The sequence below is a fragment of the Protopterus annectens genome, chromosome 4.part0 (assembly GCF_019279795.1).
Source record: "Protopterus annectens isolate FY-2018-M chromosome 4.part0, PAN1.0, whole genome shotgun sequence".
NCBI lineage: Eukaryota > Metazoa > Chordata > Ceratodontiformes > Protopteridae > Protopterus > Protopterus annectens.
In genome coordinates this window covers 1,945,125,049-1,945,150,630 of record NC_056733.1, presented here as the reverse complement: position 1 = coordinate 1,945,150,630, position 25,582 = coordinate 1,945,125,049, and positions in this window count along the sequence as shown.

The window sequence follows — 25,582 nt, the reverse complement described above, 5'->3', positions numbered from 1 at the left end:
ACAGCTATGGGATGTCCACAGTCTCAAATCCCTCCAACCAGTGGCTGAGAGTATCCCTTTTTCTCCAGTGGAGGTCATTAAAATGATGCCTAAATTGCTGTACAGTGCATGGTATACCAGTGGCATGGGATACAGCCTGGGCCAAACTTTTCCATGCCTCAGACATGTTCTGGGAGCCAGAATAGTCCCCCTGCAGAAGCCTTTGGCTGTTGTGCTTTATCAGGAGTCCAATAAATATCCTGGACTCCTGGATACCCCATCTCTGTACCCTTAACCCGACACCTTGCCCTCAAATGCCAGCCATGTCTACCAGCTGAAATACAGCAATGGAGACTGATGCTTTCCCACCATTTCCAGTTATTATGTTTACCGGTAGTGTGCAAACCCGAGCAATGTGTCAAGCAGGGAGGAATTAAGTAATTGCAATTGGAGGGTTAATCTGACACTTGGCTTTAGTTTTAGGGGTGTTTACTGATGTAACCTGGACATATATATTGGAAACTGGAAGGCAACTGTTGGGTTTGCAGACATGCACTGGTGTCATAAATGTAATGACCGGACACATTTTTTACTTTTATACACTGAGAAAATTGATTTTTACACTGTGGGATTCAAATCTAGGCATAGGGGTTAATGCATTTTCTTCCACAGCATTGATTTTCCATCTTTGCCACAAAAGAAGTGCTGCTCAGACATAGTTAAAAATCATATTTAAATACAAGTGACATTATGAGCTGTTACACATGTATGTGTGTGACCTAAAAATCATATTTAAATACAAGTGATATTATGAGCTGTTACACATGTATGTGTGTGACCTAAAAATCATATTTAAATACAAGTGACATTATGAGCTGTTACACATGTATGTGTGTGACCTAAAAATCATATTTAAATACAAGTGATATTATGAGCTGTTACACATGTATGTGTGTGACCTAAAAATCATATTTAAATACAAGTGACATTATGAGCTGTTACACATGTATGTGTGTGACCTGACAAGGTTATTGGACATAGTCAATTTTGTATGTGTTTTAGATAAGTGTGAAGGCCATGCAAGTCAAGATATCAGAATTATACTTAAAGAAATATAGTATACAGTATATCCTCAGTCATACATGTAAAAACACAATAATGGTGTCTCATCCCTCATAAATATAATTCATATCAGCTCCACTATCTAAAGTGTTGGAAGTGAGGGTAACTATAGTGGAAAGTGGAACAACAGTAAAAGTGTATTTAATATCCTGTATTAGAACCCAGGACCATGTGTATGGCTGTCCTACCCTTTACCTGTTGACACAAGAATGTGGAAATAACACTTGTCTATTTTACAGTTCAGTGCTATGAACTGCACTGTCACAACATTCCCAAAAAAGGTTGTATACTCTGTACTAGAACCCGTGGCCATCAGTTGCCAACAAATGAAGGGGAGGTTGGATGTTAATGAATAGAACTTATGAATTGTGTGCTGCTTACTTACATTTAAAACCTTAGATCTAACACTTTATACCTCTAACCTGACAACCACTGGATGTAGGGCAGCCTGCTGTGCTGTTGTGTTTTCCTTCTCCAAATGAGTAATCATTCACAGTTGCAATGCATTAAAAGCAAGCACTGAGGGAGTGCCTGTCCTATGTTTACATCTGATACACAGAGCAAAGTATTTGGGATTCAGCAGTTCTAATCAGTTCACACTTGATTTGCATCTTCACCATGCTAATATCCCTGGATCTACATCATATAAAAAAGGCAACTGTGTAGCTAGGAAAACTGAAGGTAGGGAGACTTCTTTGTATAGAGAACACAGAACAGAGGCTATTACTTTGGGATATATCTGCACAGAGGATTACTGAACTTGAGAAGGTATGCTTGCACTTTGTCGGCTACATGCTGCATATGCTGTAATATAATTAAGAAAAATCTGAAGAAAAGGCTTTTATACTTTTGCCTGTATGCATTAGTTAGAATTACAATGATACTATGGGCATGATTGCCAAGGCATTTCACAGGTACACATGATAGGCAACACCTTAAAATGGAATGTTCTCTGTTAAATCTGTAGACATGTTTCAGGTTCAGTTCATTTGCTAGCACTTTTAGCATTTCAGAGGTGGTTTGTTAGCAAATTGTGTCATTTGCCTACTCTTTTAGGGGGAGGGGCAAAGCTTCATTTCTACCATGGCACAAACAAGAATATGTTGCTATTGCTATTCTCCTTTTTTATATCCAGCCTGTTGTTCGTGTTTCAAATCTCTGGACTGTTTTATGTTCCTCCAGTGGGTAATACTGAGATGCTGCATTTTCTGTTTTATCTGGGAGCAGTTAGTTTGTAGTTATGCAATACTTATGGGTATTACCCTTCTGTTGTCTTTTAGGGCACCTAAGAGTATGCCGCCCAGGGATTTCAATCCTTGAAGACCACCTGTCACTGATGCTGAAAACAAGGTTATTGTTGATGCCTATAGGCAACATGGTGCCTTCCTGCTTGAAAGGGGACAGGGAGATATGGCATGCAGAATGCAGATTTGGCAGGAGAATATCGACAATGTTAATGCCGTGGGTGGTCATGGCAGGACATATGAGAAGCGCGACATAGGGCCACTGACATGATAAAATCTGCATGGAGGAGACCAGCTGCAGTGTGCTCTGACTGGATGGGTACCCAGGGATCTGCTATAAAGCCACCACTAACACCAAATGATGAGTTTCTGTCCACTGTCAGGGATCTAGATAGCTCCCAGGAAAGTGCAGAAGATCATGTCCTCTACATCTGTGCAACTGCTTCAGGGACATCAATCATTTCCCAAGAAGAGATTCTGAGTAGTTTTTTTCTACCTCAATTGTTGAATACTGTTGTATAGTAAAACAATTTAAATCAATATGTTACTTCTGGTTCACAAGAAACATTTTTTTTTGGGGGGGGATTGAACATTGCTACAGTTAACAACATATTCTGCTTGATTAGTTTAGGTTGGAGTTGTCATCCCAGTTCTTGTTGAAAGTGTAGCTAATGTACCTATAAATACAAATATTACCCCCTGTGTTACTGCTAATTGTGATGATGGTGTCCTTACCTCTCGCTTAATTTCTTCCAGGAACTTCTGGCTTGTAGAGGATACCCTCATCTGCAGATGGTAAGCCAAATATTTTTTATGTCAGGACTGATGAACAATTCAAATATATATTTTGTAGTGTGATGTTGATGTCAGGACCGCTGTGTAGATTGCTGTACTGTCTAATAGAAGCAGCACAGTTGTTTTGTTAGCATATATTGGAGTATAGTAGTTTAGGTATTTATCGTTTGTGCATTTGTTGGTTATTATCACAAGTGATCCTGACGGTGGAAGTGTGGGATTTCTACCACCAGATGTCAGTGTATCAGCAGACTCTGATTATGAAGGAGACAAAAAAGAGGCACAGTTATGGGTTGCAGAGGGTGACTCTGACATTGAGGTTGACATACAGCCATCCCCTATAATTACACTGACACAGCCACTAGGCCTACGTCTACCCATTCCAGTGAGCCCTCAGATATTGGACATGTGTAGGTTGAGGCAATTGATTAGTGAAGTGTGGATATTGCAACTTCTGTGCCTGTTGACTCTAGCTATAGCCAAATTGTGAGAGAGGTGCCATACAGGAGGGTTGTTTGGGGTGCTCAGAGGAGATGTGCTGTCCATCCTCCACCTGATCCAGGTGTATCTTCCCGTGCCACTCAACATATGTTTAGGGCCATCATGGAGGCACAAGCATGTTCCCATAGGTGATCCAGAGAAATGGTTAGGGTTGTAGATGTGTCACAGGCTGACATGCACGACTACCTCAACTGTGTTGCAGATTCAATGGACCGGATGAATAACATGTTGGAATGAGGGGTGTCTGTGATGGAAAGTCTGCTGGGAGGGAAATGGCATCCTCATGGGGGAGGTCAGCTACATAATCTGCTGTTAGCCAATGTGGTTGTGCCCAATCATGCTCCCATAGTGACAGTACTAGCACTGCTCCATCAGTGGGTGAGAGGTCCACACCCAGATGTGGCATGCCATAGAGTTGCAGTCCTACATGTTCTCATGAAGGGAGCTAATCCAGCAGACATCAGTTACATTCAGTTAGCAGCAGTTCATTTTACTGTGGGTGTGGACATGCCAGTGCAACAACTGGCAGAGACAGTTGTCATGGTTGGGGATGACAACAATAAACTGCCACCTCCACCATGCATGACTCACACCTGTCTGACATGCCAAGATGTAGAGGTAGCACAGAACTTGCTCGTGCAGAAACTCACACACCAATTTCACCTGGAGAACTTCTACAGACACACACACAACAATTACATGGTTCAGCATAAAACTAATTTTGTCTCAGTGGCCATTTGTTGGTTTATTCAAATGTCTGCCTACTTCTTCTTACTCACGCACACTCACCAACCCTTTTGTGTTAGCGTAGGCTTTCTCCCCTCCCCCAACACCCTGTGCAAGTGATGATAACTGTACCATATTCTTGTTTTGCATCTTTTGGATTCAGAGATACATAAGCTTTGTGTATAATGTTCAGGGTGCATAGCTGACATGGTGCTTAGTATATCTGCGTTTGTGATGTTGAACTGGTAATTGTAACTTTGACTTGTATTAGTATTAGAAAGTTAGACAGTTGATAGGATCCAAATTTTCCTACTTCATTGTGAATCATCTGGTGAGGGTTGTGAAGTCTGAAACTGCAATGTGTAGCATTACTTTCTAACTTCTCCCTTTAATGATTTTCTAGTACAAATGTGTATTGATAAACTGAGAGCATGCAGTGACTGTCACTACTTGCAATAGATATGACTGCTTGAATCTTTGATGCCTAAGGCCTACTACTTGCTAATGGACACATATAAGTCAAATAAGTCTCTACTGTCACATGTTAAGGTAATTTCTGTATAAATCTCCCACTTTTTACTTGCTTACACTACAAAGTAGCAAAATGCAAGGATATGCCACTCATATGTATTATTACACAATACACTCCAAATGCAGTACTTACTTTGTAAATGCAGCAGTTGCAACAGTTTAATTCAGGTCTGACTCTGTCTGATGCAAGCAGTACACAGCCACTACATGGGGAGGTAAAGGTTGGGAGAGGTGCCTGGCATCAATGTTCGTATATGTATGTGCATAGCAGGAATAATGTAGGCATGTAGGTGGTAAGTGAGTCTACTATGTGCTGTATCTTAGCCAATACAAGAGCATACTGAGCACACCTACTTCTTCCTACACCCACAGCAGCTGTTGGTTCTCCCTCTGACTCCTCATCTGTGTGTATCTGTGGTGACCTTGACATTGGTGGTGGGAAGTGTGCTCCTTTCCCTTGTTGATTCTGCTGAAGCTGTTTTTTTCAGGATGATGCTGTGTAGCATGGCACATACTGTGATTATTTCAGTAAATGTCCATGGAATGTACTGCAAGGAACCCCATATGTATCTAGGTACCAGAACCATAACTTCAGCAGCCCAATCCCATGCTCTGTGATATTTCTTGTTTGAGTGTGTGCCTCATTATGGCATTCTTCAGTAGGTGTGTGTGCATTTTTGATGGCCATCAGCCACAGTACGGTTCCAGTGTATAACTTGCATCCCCCAGTGAACATCTTATACAGTTGGGAGGTGTGCAGGATATCTGAGTCATGGTAATTGCCAGGGTTGCCAGCACATACACTGAAGATGATTCCCTTGGCATAACAGATGACTTTACAGTTAACAGAGTAGAAATCCTTTCTATTGATGCAGAGCCTTCCCCGTACCCCAGATTATGCCTTAATTTCTATATGTGTGCAGTCTATGGTACTCATTGCTTCAAGGATGTGTGTGGGAAGGTTTACTATTGAAACTGCGAATGGCACTTGGGCGACAGTCGGATAGTCGAATGTATAAGGTCGGAAACAAGGATGTCGAAGACAAAATAATCAATCTAGGAACGGTTTTAACATGGGTCGAGGTAGGTGTTCAGTATTATTCCCTACTACAAACATCTTCCCTACCTCGACCCATGTTAAAACCGTTCCTAGATTGATTATTTTGTCTTTGACATCCGTGTTTACGACCTTTTACGTTCGACTATCCGACTGTCGCCCAAGTGCCATTCGCATTTTCAATAGTAAACCGTGTGGGGAAAATATATGTGGTCACTGGCATGTTGGAGCATAGCACTCAGGAACTGAAGGAGGATCCTGGATGCTGATACCTGTGACAACACCAGCATGTCCTCTGCTGGTCTTTGAAAGGTACCTGTAGCTAAGATTCTAAGTGCTGCACATATCTTTGTCTTTACTTAGATAGGTTCTTCTTGGTTTGTCCTGGCTCTGAGTTGAGGATGCCAGAGGTTGCAGAGTTCCTGTAGTGTGTCTCTAGCCACCCTGTAGTGCTCTCCAATTTCCACATCACGTAGGGTGTTATAAGTTACCTGAGGTCTGAAAACTCTTCTACTTCTCAGCCTGGTTTATTAGCAGCAGCAGCAGCAGTATAGACTTCAACCTGTTGCACATACACGTGAATTAAAACAACATCAGCCCCTAACATTGTCCCTGTGTATATTCCTTGCCATGGCTCTATTCTAATAGGTTTTACAATTCATATGGAAAGCCAAAAGTGAGTCTACACTGTTGCTTTATAGCTTGTTGAATAGCTCTTCCATCTTGGATTGGCTGATTTGCATACAATTCAGCTGCTTATGCTGTAATCTGTACTTTGTTTGCATGACTCTAAACATGGTGTATAGGCACTTACTGAATCTAAACCAGTGTGCTACTATGTGTGCACCATGGCACACTGCACTCAGCAGCGAAATGCACACAGTGCAGATGGACCATGTCGGCTTTATTGAATGTGGCTGATAGTTTTACAGTGTACCCTTGTCCAATTTCTAGTACACGCCTTCTTGTTTTAGGCAGCACACAAAACTAATTAATTAATTTTGTCAGAAATTTTGTACTTGCTTTTTGTGTCAATGTTTGTATGGCTCAATGGTTTCAAACAAAGCATTTAGCATTATATTTTTATTCTTCTGTAATCCAAAAAGTCTCATTAATTTGTATTGTGTTTTTATAGTCCACAAGATACAAATAGTCCAGGCAGGCCAGAACTCTTTTTAATGGCTGGTCACAACTGTATATCAATGGTAAAGCAGTTTAACTAGTTGTTGAGTCTTAAAATTTACCTGAGAAAATAAACTTCCAGTAACATGAACAGTGGATTGCCTTTAATCTAGAGCAACATGGAGAAGAAGAAAAAATAATTCTCAGCACTAGTTTCCACTCACAATAGGATAAACTTTTCCCTATAATTTCTCCCTAAACCCAAAAATTGTTTCTGGCAACACATTTTCTGTCTTCTTTATGAATCTATCACTCTTGGCAGCAACAGTTTGCAGACTTCAGTCATGAGTTTGCATCTCAAATGCCTGAGTGCATACCACCAGTATAGCATTTACAAAGACATTGGTGTCAAGACAAACAGAAAAGACACTTTTATTAAACTGACATAATGGAATAACAATTTACTTGGCCTTTACTAAACACAAAATAAGCATAACCTTTTTGAATATTTCAAAAGTCTGCTAAGACACAGGTAAACTTTTTTTTCCTAAAACTATCTCGAAGCTCCAAGCACAAGTGATGCAAGAATCCACTTTCAAGCTTTAGGACTACTCCTAGGCATCACACTCAGCTCCAGAAAACAAACATTTCCAGCTATTTATTTCCAGGTTCTCATCCTTTTTCCTAAGCCTAAATCTCAACTCCAAATCTCTGACACAGACCATTACTGATATTCCTCAGGATATTCTCATATGGACCATTTGATCCTCCTTACAATACAACAATACACTGTCTCCCAAGTAAGGAATTAACTTTCTGCTTTAAACCTTCCTGGCTGAACTATTTCATGCTGAAGTAGAGTCCATATGATTGTAAAATTGCTGTATGAACCACTGCAACAATATTCCTATGGTTTGTCCTGCCATGCATTTTGAATACATTTAAGGAGATATACACCATTTTTTTTTTATCAGCAGCACATTACACTATGTCAATTTTTACAAAACATTATACACTTATTTTAGAAATCCAACAGACTCTAAAGGCCCAATATGTTATAATTCATAATCACAGAATTTGCTGTGAGTGGATCAGGAACAGTTTGCAGGAACAGAGTTCTTTCCTGCTCCTTGCAACTATGTCACAAACTTGGATAAAGCATTAGGTGTGTGATTATAGAGAATGTATCAGTAATACAAAAAAATCAGACATTCTGTAGTAGATAAAATAGCTAGGTACAGGTGGTCAGGCTACATTTATGGGAAAATAGTTGGTTAAATAAAAGACTGCTGACTTTCCAGTAATACTCAAAAATACATTTGTAAAATGATGAGTTGGTAAAACAATCATTGTTGGATTTATTTTACTTTGAGCATGAGAAATCAGTAGTTCTGTGAGTAAGACTAATACTACTTTCTATAAAACTGCAGCATTTATAGAAAATACCTCTTACAAGTGGATTGACATACAAAATATCTGCTCTTCTGTTAGGGTAGCCATCTTTTTGGATGCCCAAAGTGGGGCATTCTTACTGAAACTTGAGACTTTGTGGGAAACATATGATCATTACATGAAAAGTAATTATTTCATCATTTTTCCAAAATAAAGATGCAGTGGTGTGCATTGTTGGTTAGTTATACTATTTCATATGATATTAAGAAGATGTGGCATCGCAGCTTTCTGAGATATTTACAGAAAAGTCCAAAACAATTTTTCTTGTAAAATATCAAGACATGCTTTTGCATGCCCCCTTGCCTCCAAGACAGAGCTGCCCAAATCAGTATTGCTATGCAGAAAGAGAGAGACAGGTGATAATTCTATCAGCTATGTGTACTGATACTGTATCTTCATCTCTAAAATAAAAGCAGTAGAAAACCATTTCATACCACTTTTTTAAAGCTACTGATCTATTAACATCAATAAGACTAATTGCTTCTGCAAGACTGTGGGCAGCAGCTGACATGTAGAACTACATATTTCTTGTGTCTATGCTATGTCATAAAGGCAGAGAGAAATTCCTCTGCCAAAGTATGTGAGCAGTTGAGCTTAAACAATAGTGGGTGAGCTTTCCATTTTTTTGATTCCAAGGCAAGGAAATGAATGTTTTATTAACAACTAAACAACTCTGGAACCACATTGTATAAACAAATCTATGGCTTGGGTTTTACTATAGGAAAGGGTAGACTTCACCTTTATGGAAAGAATGGGTTACTTAGAGATAAATATAATGACCAGTAGGAAGTAGTTGTTTTTTTTAGTCAGCTACAAAACTTATATTGCAGTCATGCATCAGATCTAAAGCAGAATAGATTTCATTTGAAGGGAGTATTCCAGTCAATATATAACATGCTGCTAAAGAAACTACATGTGATAGTGGAACAACAAGGATATTTTTTAAATATATTATTTAAGTGCCCTAGGTCTATCCATATACGGCCTACATAAAACACTAATGGTCTTTCTAAATAGTGGAAGTGAAATTACAAACTATTTTTCAAAATATTATGAGGTATTGTTTAGCAAGGAAAAGAATATTGGATTTATAAAATACCCAGTTTTATTGGGGATCACCATATCACAGATTTTTATTTTCCTGAGTTGCAAATTAACCTGAAAATAATAAAAAAAATATTTCAATTCTGTGCAGTAATAAAACTCTTGTACTTGGTGCACTCCCTTGAGTTCTGTGAAATGTTTTTTCTGTGTTCTGGTACCATAATTGCTGAAATTGATTAATTGTTTGTCCTGACAAAGGTATAGCCATATCTGTCATTACAAAACAATCATAAATTGAGAACCAGATAAAAATATTTAAGTAGATCACAGTCATAGTGCCATTGTATTGCTAAGTTTTGATTTCAAGATATGAGCTATGACCTTCATATAGCTGGTTTTCAAAAATTAGGAGATTGTGGAGAAAGTTTATTTGGAGGGGCTTCCCTCACATCCTTGAAACTTTACTTGGCCCCTCAAATAAAATAGGGGTTACAAATTAGTAGTTTTTGAATTATTGTCCTCAGGTCTGTATTAATTTCCATGACTGAAACTCAGCTTCAGAACTACAGCACATAAAGGTGTTTACTCATATCTGGCCTAAACAGCCTTCTACACAGTATGAATTGCTACACATTGCAGACACTACAAATCCTTTCCTGAGCAATAGGCAGGATTTTGTAAATAAGAATATTACAAATCTTAATATACAATCTCCTGCTTTTTGAATACAAACTATAAGCTCTCTCTGACTTTATATCTTCTTTTTATATGTTTGTTTGTTTATATGTATATATATATATATATATATATATATATATATATATATATATATATATATATATATGTGTGTGTGTGTGTGTGTGTGTGTGTGTGTGTATATATATATATATATATATATATATATATATATATATATATATATATATATCACATACACTTGACAGTAGGTTCCGTGCAAACCAAAGCCATGCCAAATTCCACACTGGATAATTAACTCCTTGTTGCACTCCTGTAACTATGCCTACTCTAATAACATCATCACATTCAAAACAACTTCTCACATTCTCAATTCTCCCTTTCCTTATTATACCCTACTTCCTAACTTCCTATGAACACCATAGCCTCTCAGAAGCTAATACTCTCTCCAAACACATAACTTCAACTACCATACATTCATCTCATCACTGTTTCAACTTCATACTTTCTCCCAGCTACCTAGCTACAAAATTTCATAGAAAGACTCACATTACCTACTCCCATCAAAATGACAGAAATTCACTACTCAGTTCCCCTAAACCCTCTGACTGGTTAAAAAGATTAATCCTCTCTCTGCTAGCAGGTGACATTCAACCCAACCCAGGCCCAAACAACACCACAGCTGCAAACCCACTTTCCACTCTCTCCTCTAACTCAAATAAACTAACCAAACCCTCAAACTCTCTAATAATAGCTCACCTTAACATCCGCAGTATTAAAAATAGAATTGCCCCCCTCCATGCACTACTTGATGCACACTCATTCGACATCCTTTGCTTAACTGAAACCTGGCTTAAACCAGTAACTCAGGACAAAGAGATTATTCCCCCTGGCTACAACATTCATCGACTTGACGGCACTACAAAAAAAGGTGGTGGGGTTGCAATCCTCTATAAATCAGGGATGCAAATCACTGCCTTACAGGATAAACCTCCCTCCAAAAGTAATGCTGAAATCCTTATATCCAAACTCCAAGTTAATGCCTTCAAATCCATCTACATAATCTGCATATACCTGCCCCCAGGCAACAACAGTAGTACCTTAGAAGAAATCCTTAACTGGCTGGCCATACAATTTCCACAAGAAACAATAGTCCTTGGAGATGTCAATATAGACTGGAATACCTGCTCTTCAGCTTACCCTTCCACCCTCTTAAATCTGCATGGTTTCTCACAAACTATTCTCTCTCCTACCAGAAGAAATAAACCCAGCAACAAAGAAAGCATTTTAGACTGGATTCTGATAAATAGCCACCACCAAACATATACAGTAGGTACACTACCTGATGATATAAGTGACCATGCCCTTATTTATCTAATTAGACATAAAACTGATAAACCTAACTTAACAAAATACAAAATAGTTAGAACAAACAAAACTTTTAACCCTGATAGATTTGAAGCAGAACTTAGGTCCTGCAATTGGTCTCCTCTTAAACACCTCCCACTGGATGATGCTGTGACATATTTTAACTCTAAATTCCTATCTATTCTTGACACACATGCTCCCACAAGGTCCATCAGACTTTCCTTAAGAGCCGCCCCTTGGCTAACAAAGGACACAAGGCAAAAGATTATCCTGAAAAATAAACTCTTGTCCAAATACCGCAGTACTAAAAATCCCACAGACCATCTCAACTTTAAACAAATAAGAAACATTACAAAAAAAGCAGTAATTCTGGATAAAAGAAACTACTACTGCCATTTGCAACAGGCTAACGTGCATAACCCACAAAAGTTCTGGGCAGGAATAAATAATCTCATGAAGCCTGGCCAATCGGACACTCCAAGCCCAGCAGACACCTCCCAATATAACCCCAAACACACTGCCAATGCCTTTAACACCTTCTTTACTGAAACTGTCCAGTCTCTTTCCAATCAACTCTCCCCTGATATTTCCTGTCTTTCCTCCTCCTCTAACACTTCCATTCCCACATTTCAACTTCAACATGTTCCCTCTGCACTGATTCGTTCTCTGCTACATAAACTTAAACCATCCTCTCCATCTGCGGACCATCTACCTGCTATGTATCTAAATGTTGCTGCTAATGCACTGACCTATCCCATCTCCATCCTGATTAACAGAACCATTGAAGAAGGCTACATTCCTTCTCTCTGGAAAATATCTCATGTTATTCCCATTCATAAAGGAGGAAAATCAACTGAACTCTCTAACTACCGACCCATAGCCTTGCTCTCTCCTCTTGCTAAAATCATGGAAAAATGTGTCCAAAAGCAACTTCTGAAACACCTGTTAACTAACAATCTGCTAGCTAACTGTCAACATGGTTTTAGACCCTACCATAGCACCACCTCTGCCCTCCTCTCCTTCACAGACTGCATCAATAAAAATAGGAACAATAATACCCTTAGCTCTGCTATATTTATTGACCTATCCAAAGCCTTTGATATGGTCAATCATGAAATCTTGTTACACTTACTTAAATCATTTGCACTTGGCACAAGCTCAATTAAATGGTTCCACTCTTACCTGCACAACAGAAAATAGGCAGTGAGGTGGCAAAATAACTTATCCAACCACCTCCCCATTACTCTAGGAGTTCCCCAGGACTCAATTCTTGGCCCTCTCCTCTTTTCAATTTTCATTAATGATCTCCATACTCATATTTCTCCTGCCACCTGTATGCAATATGCAGATGATTCCACTTTAATCTGTTCTGCCTCATCGCCCTCTGTACTGCACACTCTCACCCAAAAGACTTTTGAAACCATAGAATATTGGTTCCTCAAACGATGCTTAATTTTGAACCCCAAAAAAACCAAATTATTACTCTTTTCCCCAACCCGAAAATCCTCTCCACTGAATTTCTGTGTCACATCAAGTAATGGCACGAACATATCACCCGATCCATCTACCAAACTTCTCGGAGTTGAAATAGACAACAATCTGACCTTTGACACACACATCAACAATACTATAAAATTAGTTAACAGAAAACTAGGCTCCCTCTATAGAATTAAACCATTCCTTACTCCACATGCCAGAACTTCCATTGCTCAGACCCATCTTATCTCCACTCTCCTGTATGCCTCTCCCATCTACACTTCAGTGTCCAAAGCTAACCTCAGCAAACTGTCTGCTGCCTACAACAATATTGCCAGATTTGCCACTAATTCTACTTTTAGAACTCACCACTGCCAAAACATAAGGCAACTACGATGACTAGAACTGCAAAACCAAATTCTATTTCAACAGATCTCCTTAGCCCACAAAATCCTTTACAAACCCATAAACACACCCATTATCACATCACTTATCACTCCATACTGCAATCTTAAAAGCCTTCGCTCCTCCGACAAACTACTTATATCAACTAGTAAACCCAATAACTCAGCTGGCAAATCCTTGTTCTCCAACACAGTAGGAAAAACCTGGAATACTCTTCCTCACAATCTCACAGCAATCTCCTCTCTTCCCTGCTTCAAATCCCAACTCAAAACACACCTCAAAACCCACTGGCTCTGTCCCTGTAGCAACCCTGACTAGATTACCTTGGGTATCTAGGTACTCTCAACTTCTCTGCTGTAAATAATTACCTTTCCTCAGGTATCTAGGTACTAGAAACAATTCTTTACATTTTTTCTTTTTTACTTTCTCTAACTCTAGAAACTCCTAACAAAATACACTCACTATTTTTCTCAACTTCTGCCTTTTAATATCTAATGATTTTGACATATATATTATAACCATGTCTATTGTTTTACCTGATATTACAAATGCTTGCATGTGGAGCTTTTCTCCCCGGGCCTCTGCTGAAAATGGACATAAATCCAGTTGGACCAGCCCGGTCAACAAATGTAAAATAAAATAAAATAAATAAATAAATATATATATATATATATATATATATATATATATATATATATATATATATATATATATATATTAGTCCACTTCAAATGACTGAAAGCTCAAAATACTGAAAGTCTTTTGACTGAGTCCACAATCTTGAATGTTCAAAATACTAAAAACTCATTTGACTGAATTTCAGAATACTGAAAGCTTACAATGCTGAATTGCAAAATACAAAATGTTAAGCCTTAGACATGACGTGTTTCCCTTCACCTGTGAATTGCTTAACATAACAAAAAAAATGCACAGATCCATGGATACCATACATTTCATCACAAATAACATTAACATTCACAAAACCTAGGTTCACAATACCAAATAAACCACACAAACATCACCAACAATTCATCCCACCAAATGAAAACTATAAAAGAAAAAAAAATGCACACTTACAACACCAATGACTAACTCTTTCCAAAATTAAAAACTCCTTACTTACTTTATTAACAGACACTGGATGATATAAAACCAAACTAGGTGGGGGCTATGCTCCCACACCCCCAAAACTATATATACTAACTCTGGGATTACGCTACAGTGGGGAAAAGCACATATACCCTTTACTTTCCTTATAGTGCTGTACACACTGCCATTTTGTATTTTGCAGTACAGCATTGTAAGCTTTCAGTATTCTAAAATTCATTCAAATGAGTTGTCAGTATTTTGAACATTTGAGATTGTGGACTCAGTCAAATGAATTTCAGTATTTTGAGCTTTTAGTCATGTGAAGTGGACCCATATTTTTTTTTTCATCTCTGGTGTTTAAAAATAGGAGGCAATAAGAAATGTGTGTGTGTTTGATTCTTTTCTGCCTTAGCACATTTTTGCTTCCAGTTTCAGTTATTTCTCATATATATTTCTTAATAATTATAGCTACAAATAGGATTCATAAATATTTTCAAAGGCTTTCTTGAATGAATCTGAGATATTCTGTGGCACGAAAAAGCATTATCTAAAGTTTTGGCTAGGTTGAGTTTAACCTATTTCAGCATCTTTGTCTCACTTATTATTTGCTTGGTATTAAAAGCACTCAGTGAGGCCTTAAATAATGGAACACGACTATAAATCAAAAGACACTTTTACCAACCCTAGTGTATATCAGATAAGATGGGCATTTATACCCAGTGTGGAATTTGGCATGGCTTTGGTTTGCACGGAACCTACTGTCAAGTGTATGTGATCTTATTCCATGAAACAATTATGTTGGATCATAGTTTAATGCTTTTTATACATATCATGTGCATCTGGATTATGATTTGTGGAACTGGGGTTCCTTATATTTTCAGAACCAGTTTTACAGACTGATTTTTTGTAATTGTGAGCATATTTACTAAATGTATTTTGTTTTCTATCTGACACCCAACATTTGTACATATGGTTCATTTCTATGTCCTCATTAATGTATACTGCTAAAACAATTTGTTGTCCTTGATGAGTTGGAATTAGACAGTAACTGTCTGCTGCAAAAGGGTCTGGATTAAATAGGATTGCAAAATAATACACTTATTTCAAACCATCTAGTTGTGTTTTGTGGTTTCCTGTTGAACTACATCATAGGAAAAGCTTATTTGATCAATATTTTATTTTTCTTTTACCTATAATTTTTACCATTTGTTAAAATAAAAAAATATATATAGATTATAGGCAGTCACACTCAAGACCTCCCAAACTGCCTGACTAATTATAAATTGTTGGAGATTGTTGGCAGGGTACTCCAGATCTTATCTCAAACCATTTAGTGTTGTTTTGTGATTTCCCATGTAAACACATTAGTAGGAAAAGTTTTGTTTCATGTATATTTTGCTTTTTTTACCATTATTTTTGCCAATTTTGATTTTACGGATGCTTAAAAGAAAGTATTGAAAGGCATGCTTTAGCCCTCTCTGGGGCCTAGTTAATTATAAATTGGTACAGACTGCAGGCAGGACACTCCAGTTCATATGACAAACCATCTTGTGTTTTTTGTTATGTTTCTGTGTAACTGCATGGCAGAAAAAAATATATTTGATTTACATTTCTTACCTCAGAATTTCACATTTTGTTAGAAGACAGGGATAGAATGGAGGAAGACACACTATAGCCATCCAAGGGTCATAGCTAGTTATTATTTTATCGGTGATTGTGAACGACAATGTGCGTAGGCTATCACACTTAAAAACACCTAGCATTGTAGTGTGACTTCCTTGACTGGTATGCTTTGTCAGAAAAAAAAGTATTTTTTGAAGTTGATCTGTTGTTTACAATGTCATCTCAGTATACTTCATTTAATTTTGGTTTGTGCATTGTTTGTATTATTTCTGCATGTAACTTGATTTAAATTACTAGCTGTTTCAATTTCAGCAATTTCCATGACTAATTATTTAGATATTTTGCTATTTGTTCATAGATTCATAGGTTCATTGGTTCATATGTGTTAACTAGGCTAACAATCACAAGAGTCTTTTTAAACATAGCCATGCATTCAAAATCTCTGTTAAGTTCTGGTACCTAAGACAAGTATGAGCAGGGGCTTGGGAGATTAAACATTTACAAGCAGGAGCCTGAGAGATGAATCATTTACAGGTTGCCTGTGTCCATTAGAGACAAAGGTGTCAAGCCAGGGGTGACTTTCCTGTTCCCATTTAAATTATCCAATTTCCACTTGAATTGGGTTAGGGAGGAACTCTGCCTCACATGGATGGGAGCCTTCTTAGAGACTGGGTAGTCTCTGGGGTGCATACCTGTCTCTCAGGAAGGTCCTATATATATCACAGGTAAGGTTTAAGTCTTAAGAATGGGTAATACTGGTGATGTATCTTTTGTGGATATGCAGGAGGTCCATCAGAGTGGGGTCTGAGAATGCCCTATAAACCAGGCACAGATCTCTCCTCAACAACCTGTAGGAGACAAAATACAGGGGTATGGCCTTGAAGCAGTCTGCATATGACATTTTACTTATGCCCTGTATTATTTTAGTGAGGAACCTCTGTGGAAGTTCCAGTTGCAGGATTTGACTGGTTAGGTACATACCAAAGGGGTCATTGCACTCAGTGATAGGTGTGATGAATGCTGAATACAGGGAAACAATGACTTCCGTAGACCTAGATGCCTTACCTTTGTTTATAAGTTGTGCAATATAGAATGATTTCCTCACTACTGTAGACTCATGATGGTCAAAGGCTAGATTACTGACTATGTGTGTCCCTTAGTCCCTGACTACTGGGTCAATTCTAAGGGATGTGTTGTCAATATAATAGCTACGAGGGGTAGATGACTTTCTGAAGGATACTATTATGCATTTCTTAGCATTTAGTTTTAGTCCAATGCTCTTACACCAGTTGTTTGTCTGTGTCAGCCCTTCCTGGAGAACATTTGTGTCGGTGTGGGATACAGTGGCAGCTCCTAATTTGCAATCATCTCCATATTTAGTCAGCCAGAGACCATCGACATTGGCCTTGGTTTAAGAGAAGTAAATGCTAAAATGGAGTGGTCCCAGGACCAATCCTTGAGGGCTTCACTTGTGACTACCCTCTTTGTAGAAGTGGACTCCCCAGTTCTAACTTCCTGAGTCCTGTCTGTGAGCCACTTGGCTATCCACAAGGTAACATACAGGTTTGTACCTAACCTCTTGAGTTTGTCAACAATTCCTGAGTAGGATATTGTGTCAAATGCCTTGGCGAGGTCAATGTAGGCAGTGTGAACCATTTTGCCTTCAACCATTGCTTTGACAACCCTCTCAATGAAGTCACTAGGTTTAGTAGGCATGACCTGTGCTTAACAAAACCAAATTGGGTTGGATTCGGTGTCTGGAGGTTTACTATATCATTACTGATCATTTCCATGATAATTTTTCCATGGCTTTGCATATAAGACTAGTGAGACTTATGGGTCTGTTGTTTCCAGTGTCTGTAGATGGCCCACCTTTGTGGAGAGAGATGACTGTTGCTATTCTCTATTCATGAGGCATGAAGCATGCATGTAGGTTACAGTTAAATAGCAATTCCAGATGGCCCGATAGGACATGTTTTGTGCTATTTAGAACACATCCTGGGATATTGTCTGGGCCCATTGATGGAGTGTTTTTGGCCTTAGAGAAAGACAGCATTAATGACCTGTTCTCTAGTGATAACAGTAGGAGATATATTTTTTGGTATTTCCTGACAGCAGGTTGAGGGGGAGGCAGGGGTGAAATTGGAGCTGAATTTGTTGGCCAGTAGGTTTGCTGTACCTTCTGGCTCAGTACAGGTGGCTCCATGTATAATGAGCTCTGCACACAATTGTGTATTGCCTTTGAGGTTATGGACATAGCTAAAGAATGCCTTGTGGTTGTCCTTGACCTGTGATTCCAAATTTACCTTAGATTTGGCTTTGGTAGACTTTATTTGTCCTCTGAGTTGTTTGTTTAGTTTGATGAGAGTGCATTTATCCTGCTGGGAGCTGCACCTCTTAATTTTTCCCATGATTTTCTTCCTTCTGTTATACAGTCTATTGATTTTGTGATTCCACCCGGGTGGCCTGTTTTTTGAGTTAGTTTTGTACTTCTTCATGGTGGGTACAGCTGCCTATATTAGCTATTAAAATGTTTGTATAAGATTTTTGTGAAAAGTTCTGCATAGGCTGCAGTATTCTCATAGTTTATCTGGGCTAGAAATTTGCCACATTATTACTTAATAGCAGGAAGTTAGCCTTTGAGTAGTTCCTGAATTTTCCAGGGTTACTTGGGGGTCCACATTTTATTTTTGCTTCAAAGGAGACCATTTTGTGGTCTGGCCTCACCAGAGAAGACATTACACAAGGGGGTGTGCAGCACTGTTCCGCATTAGTGAGGACCAGATCCAATATGGTTGCACCCCTGGTTGGTGTACTGACAATCTGGTCCAGGGAGTTTGAGTTGACAAAATCCAGGAATCCGTGTGCCTGTGCATTTATTGCTGTATAGGATTCCTAGTTAATACTGAGGTAATTAAAGTCATCCATGAATATTGTATTGGGTATGGGTTTCCTGGGTCATAGAGTGGGACCTATAGCTCACAAGCAAGTGGTATTGGATTTTGCCTATGGTGGTTTGAACTTGAAGAAGCTCAAGTGCATTGTCCTTCTTGACCAGCCTTGAAATATATTTATTTTTCACGTAAATCAAGGCACCTACACCTTTAGTCCTGATCTGTGTAGTAGCTGGTCTATATATGTGGAAGGCATTATAACTTTACACAGTCAGGGTGCTCTCCTCTGCTTTAAACCATGTGTCATTGACAGCACAGACATAAGTGAAGAGAGTTTCTAGGGAGTGAAGGCATTTGTTTAGACTCCTAGGTTGAGCAGTAACACTTTAAGATTTTCTTGGTTTTGATTTGCTGTGTCAGAAGTACTTTCAATTTGGCATTGTCTAAAAAAGGCACTATGGAGAAGTACAAATTTTTAGCTAATATTTGAAAGTTTAGAGGGGAGAGGTGCAGACCATGCCTGACAAAGCAGCATTTTCTGTTAACCTTCTCCTTCCATGCTGACAAATATTGCACCCTCTTAGAATGACACCAACAACTAAGCCAAATATTAGAGTCAGTCATCTTTTCTTTGTATTGTGTCATCATCCTCGGAGAAGGTGAAGTTTGTGAAACAATGTCCAACAAAACAAGTTTTTGACTGTAGAGCCATACATAACTATTTTTAAAAATGTGTGTACTAATTGCTCATTAGATAAATTTACTAGAACATTAAAAAAGTTTAAAATTGTATTTTTTAAAATTGTGTTATTAAAAATAACTAAATATGAATGTATTAAACTCCCATTCAATAAAATATTGTATAACTTAAAAAAGTGACTTTCAATTCATAGATAATTATAAAATCTATATGTACAACTATTAAAACACTGTGCTGGGAACATATTAATACACAACTGATTACATGTTAATTTATAATGATATCTCCTTAACTTGTGAATCACCATCTGGCCATTCTCAATTTGAGAACACTTTTAATATTTATACTATCATTTAGATCGGGACTTGTAGCAGCATCCAATTTGACTCCTCCAGTGGACCAGTCTCACTATCTACCACCTCACAGGGATAGTCATGACTTGGTAGAGCCCTTTCATCTCATTCACAGCAGGCAGTGTATCCCCAGAATTAGGTCAGGCAGGATGGTAGTGGCTGCAGTTTCTCAGGTATTTCACCTTGCAAAGACTAGACTGTAACTGCATGCCCTGTGCACTTACCCCTTGTCTTTTTTCAGCAGTACCAGTAGTTCCTTCCAATATAGCTCCATTCCAGTATATATATATATATATATATATATATATATATATATATATATATATATATATATATAAATAGCTAACCATTTCCAGCATTTTTCACAATTCCAACTCTAAAAGCTCTAATATGTGACAACATCCTGGCTCAAAGTAAATGCATGTGTTCTGGAACTTTCTCTGCATCAGCCATTCTCTGCCACAGATCATAACAGTAGATATGGAGTCTTCAAATACTGCCCCAAACAGACCAATTACATAGGCACTAAAAGTACATCTCACATGGCAACTAGAAGCATCTGTTGCATGGACAAAGACCACCAGGGAGGAGGCACAGCCTGCAGCATCTCACCACATCTGCCATTATTATCTACCTAAAATAAACCTTCAACTGCGATTAAAACAGCATAATTACTCAGACAACACCATGGAACCTCAACTGCATAGTGTTGATTACATGATTATCATGTGCTAGACTTGAAATAACACATTTTCGACAGACAATATTGATGAGATTCTGTACCTTCCCTGTCAGCAGTCAAACTAAACAATGTTCACACTCTCACCCATTGCCATGTGTATACATGCTACTGGTATCAACATTGTATTTACACAGTATCAGTATGGAAACTATCATTAAAATAATTAAAAATGTAACTAAACTCTAACACTAACAAATCCTAACATAACCCTTATGAAGCTACAAGCATATTTCAAAGAAATAAACCCTTGAGAGATAAAATTTCCACAATCAAAATTTGTCTCAAAACTAGAGTTCAAAACCCCTCAGAAGCTACTCATTTCAAACACATGTATACAATCTATGTCAAACCCAATCATTTTGAAAATAAGGCAATTAATATAGTCCACCATTGTTAATGAGATACTTTTCTCCAAAGGAAAAAAAAATAGAGAGATAAAACATGTAAATGGAATACACAGATATCTGGATTACATGATACATGAAATATTTTTACTGTAAGATTGGAGTTCAGTTTGTTACCTTTGCATTTGCATCTCATTTTCAGATCTACCACAGAAAACACTGTGCATACATAACAGGCCACAATGTGTTTCATATTTATATATCTATATGTATGCATGTGTGTTTATCTATCTATCTATCTATCTATCTATCTATCTATCTATCTATCTATCTATCTATCTATCTGTCTGTCTGTCTGTCTGTCTATCTATCTATCTATCTATCTATCTATCTATCTATCTATCTATCTATCTATCTATCTAATGATGTGTGTGTGTGTGTGTGTGTGTGTGTGTGTGTGTGTGTGTGTGTGTGTGTGTGTGTGTGTGTGTGTGAGCATGTGCTGGTATGTATGTGAGTGCATGTGTGTCTATATGACTTGGTCGACAGTTCATATGATCGACTGTTTATTTGGTCGACAGTTCATTTGATCGACAAGCATTTTAGGTGGGGTGCTTCACCCCCCACACCCCCCAATGTGGGGGGCTGTGCCCCCCACACACCCCCTAACTATATATATCAACTCCAGGGTCACACAACATTGGGGAAGGGGGGAAATGCTTGTCGATCAAATGAACTGTCGACCAAATAAACAGTCGATCATATGAACTGTCAACCAAGTCATATAGACCCGTCTATATAGTTAAGTCTCACCTTAGATCCATGTAAATGGTGCAACAAGCACTCATCTATTGCACTCTGTAGATTCTGGAAATTATCTGTCATTTTAAGAGATCCTGAAAGGTTTATCTATATACTGAAGATGTCACAACCAGTTCAGTATATCACCAACTTATCTGCCTGAGGACAGTTTTACACTAATAAAAAAACCCACAAAGTAGTCTAAACTCCACATACCACACAACCAACAATCTGCACTCTTTTGATCAATATAATAAAACTCCATACAAATCTGACATTACTCTTAAGTGACATCAAATTCACTAAAGAGCAACCATTCAGAAATTCCCATTAAAGGCAGATGAATCCAAAAATTACTTGTACTAATGAACAGACTGCTAATATTTTGCCCATAATCTACAACTCTTCTTTCGGCTTTTCCCGGTTAGGGGTCGCCACAATGGAACTCTGGTCCGCTAATGATTGGCAGTTGATTTTTATGGTGCCAAGGTGCCAGCTCGATGCCCAATCTTCAACGAAGGCATGCCCATTCAATAATCTACAACTCTACTAAAAGAGAAAAACTACACCTTAAATATGCTATAAAATAAGTACTTTAAATTTGGTCTCAACAAAACAAATATGTTGAATTAACCTCAGAAACTAGTCAGAAAGCCTTTTACAAAACAACCTACTCATAAAAATTTTACATGAATCTTGACAAAAATCATATTCAATAGAAGCTTATATAATTAAAACAGACCCTTAAAATTTGTCGGTGACCCTACTCCAAAATTAAGAAAAAAAATGATATATGAAATATATGTGGGTATATGCTATAAAATAAACAAAATACCTTACAATTTAGTATTAATAATAAATAAAATATATTGTATATTATAGCAATAACTGATGACATGGGTGAGGTATATTGAAAATTTACCCACGGTTGATGTGGTTTAACCATGAGAGCAAAGTCCAAGTGATTATACTAAACCAACCGTGGGTAAATCTTCAATATACCACACCCAAGATGGGTTATTTCTATTATACAATGACATTATTTAAGAAAAAAATTACTTACTTTTGTCTTTGTATAATGGTGCCGTGTTGCTCTTCCATGCTGTTTCCTGATTCTGCCTTTTGATGATGTACAGTGTATGTGTATGGGACTTGCATTCCCAGGCTTACACAGTACATGACTGCTTTAGCAAGCAACACAGAAAGGATGATCTCCTTTGGTATTTTTTAAAGAAAAAAGCTGTAACATCCTGACAGCTTAGAGATATGAGTGAAACAGGAAAATACAAGGAAAATCAGGTATGTTTTAGTTTGCAAAACGTACCTGATTTTCCTTGTATTTTTGTGGTCTTCTAGATCTTTTATTTGAAAAAAAAAACAATGTGAATAAGTATGCATTGTCTGAAAGAAAGAAGGTCTGAAATTGAAATGCTTGTCATTATTTAGTGACTTTCTTTTTTAGTGATTTGCCGGAAAAAGCACATTTTTTGAGAAAAGATGTCACTAAATAATGACACATGTTTTAGTTTCAGAGTCTTTCTCTTAGACTAATGCTTGTTTATATGACAGCAATTAAAAAAAGCCTGTCAGGTCAATGATACTAGGTGGCTGGACTTTTACCACGGGTATTTTCTCGATTTACAAAGGGCATGCTGGTTGAGCTAACCAATCAGCATGCTTGTTTTTGAATGTTAATTGACAGTCACTGTATAATAAGCAACTAGGTTCACAATCAAAAACAAATAAACAACAAAAAAAACCTTCATTCCTTCAACCTACATTAAAAATAAATTTAATTTATCATATACCAGACCCCCATCTATTCATATACATATTTCTGTAACAGTGTGTGTGTGTGTGTGTGTGTGTGTATATAGGTTCATAGGTTCATAGGTTCATACTAGGCTATCTGCCCAAGGGCATTTATAAGCCTAGCCCATAGTTATGTGGCTTTCGCCACCCCTTTAGTTTGAATAAAAACTATGCCTATCATTTTGCTGTGCCTCTGTCAAGCAGTGACGCTGAAGTAATCCCTGGGGTATATCTGCAATCTCCCATCCATTGGTCAAGATTCCTCTTGAACAAGACCAGAGAGGTGCTCTGCCTCACATGTACCGGGATTTTGTTCCACAGCATAGGGAGTCTCTGGGTGATGAATCTGTCCCTCCAGCACGTTCTATTTATAACCGTGTCAAGGTTTAAGTCTCCCGCCCTTGTGGTTCTGAGGGATCTAGATTTTTGAGGTGAAGAATATTCATCAAATCTGGGTTTGACATGGCCTTATATGTCAGGCACAGGTCACCTCTGAGCAAGCGGTATGAGACTGAATAGAGCTGGAGTTCTTTCAGTCGGGCAGCATAAGACATATTTTTGAGACCCTTTATCCTTTTGGTGAGGAACTTTTGGGGCCTTTCAAGCTGCAGCAGGTGTCTGGTCAGATACATTCGAACGGGCATTGTACTCAATCATAGGTCTAATAAGTGATGAGTACAGGGGACGATGACCTCCCTTGATCTAGATGTGAATCCCTTCATGATCAGGTGGGTGATATAGAAGGTTTTCCTAACTACTTTAGCAACATGAGTGTCAAACAAAAGGCTACTGTCAACCTGGGTCCCCAGATCTCTGATGACTTTTTCTGTGCTCAGTGGATTGCCACCTATATGGTAGCTAGGGGTAGCCTTGTTTTTCCCAAAGGGTATGACTATGCATTTTTGGCGTTTAACTTCAGGCCATGGCTCTGGCACCAGTTATCCATTTCTGTGAGGCCCTTCTGGAGGATATCTGTGTCAGATGTGTTTTCAACTATGGCGCCCAGTTTGCAGTCATCTGCAAACTTTGTCAGCCATAACCCTCCTGTGTTTGCTTGTACTTCAGAAAAGTAGATGCCGAACAAGAGTGGACCCAGGACTGAGCCCTGTGGGACACCACTTGTGACAGGCTTTGAGTCTGACATGGCTCCAGCAACTCTGACCCTGTGGGTTCTGTCACTTAGCCAGTTTGCAACCCATCTTGTGATGTATGGGTTTACATTCAAGCTGATGAGTTTTTCGATGATACCTGAGTGGGGTATTGTGTCGAAGGCCTTTGCCAGGTCGAGGTAGGCTGTATGGACTGCCTTTCCCTCATCAATGGCCTTGGTGACTGTCTCGAAAAAGTCAACCAAGTTTAAGAGGCTGGGAATGCAAGTCCCATACACATACACTGTACATCATCAAATGTCTGTATGCATGTATAAATCAATCAATCAATCAATCAGTCTATCTAGCATCTATCTGTCTTTTTCTCTTCTTAGATATATGTGTGTCTATCAATATATGGAATTTATTAGGGTCAGGTTTGTGATACATAATTGTTTTTCTATAAATTCAGAGAATGAGTTTCATGCTGAGTGACCTCATCATGTCAAAAGCTGAGCTCCCTAATTCTACAATGCAGAAGATTTCATTTCTTGCTGAAACAAAACCCGAAACATACCATTTATTCATATTTTGGTGCTATTTTGTTTTTTTATGTCA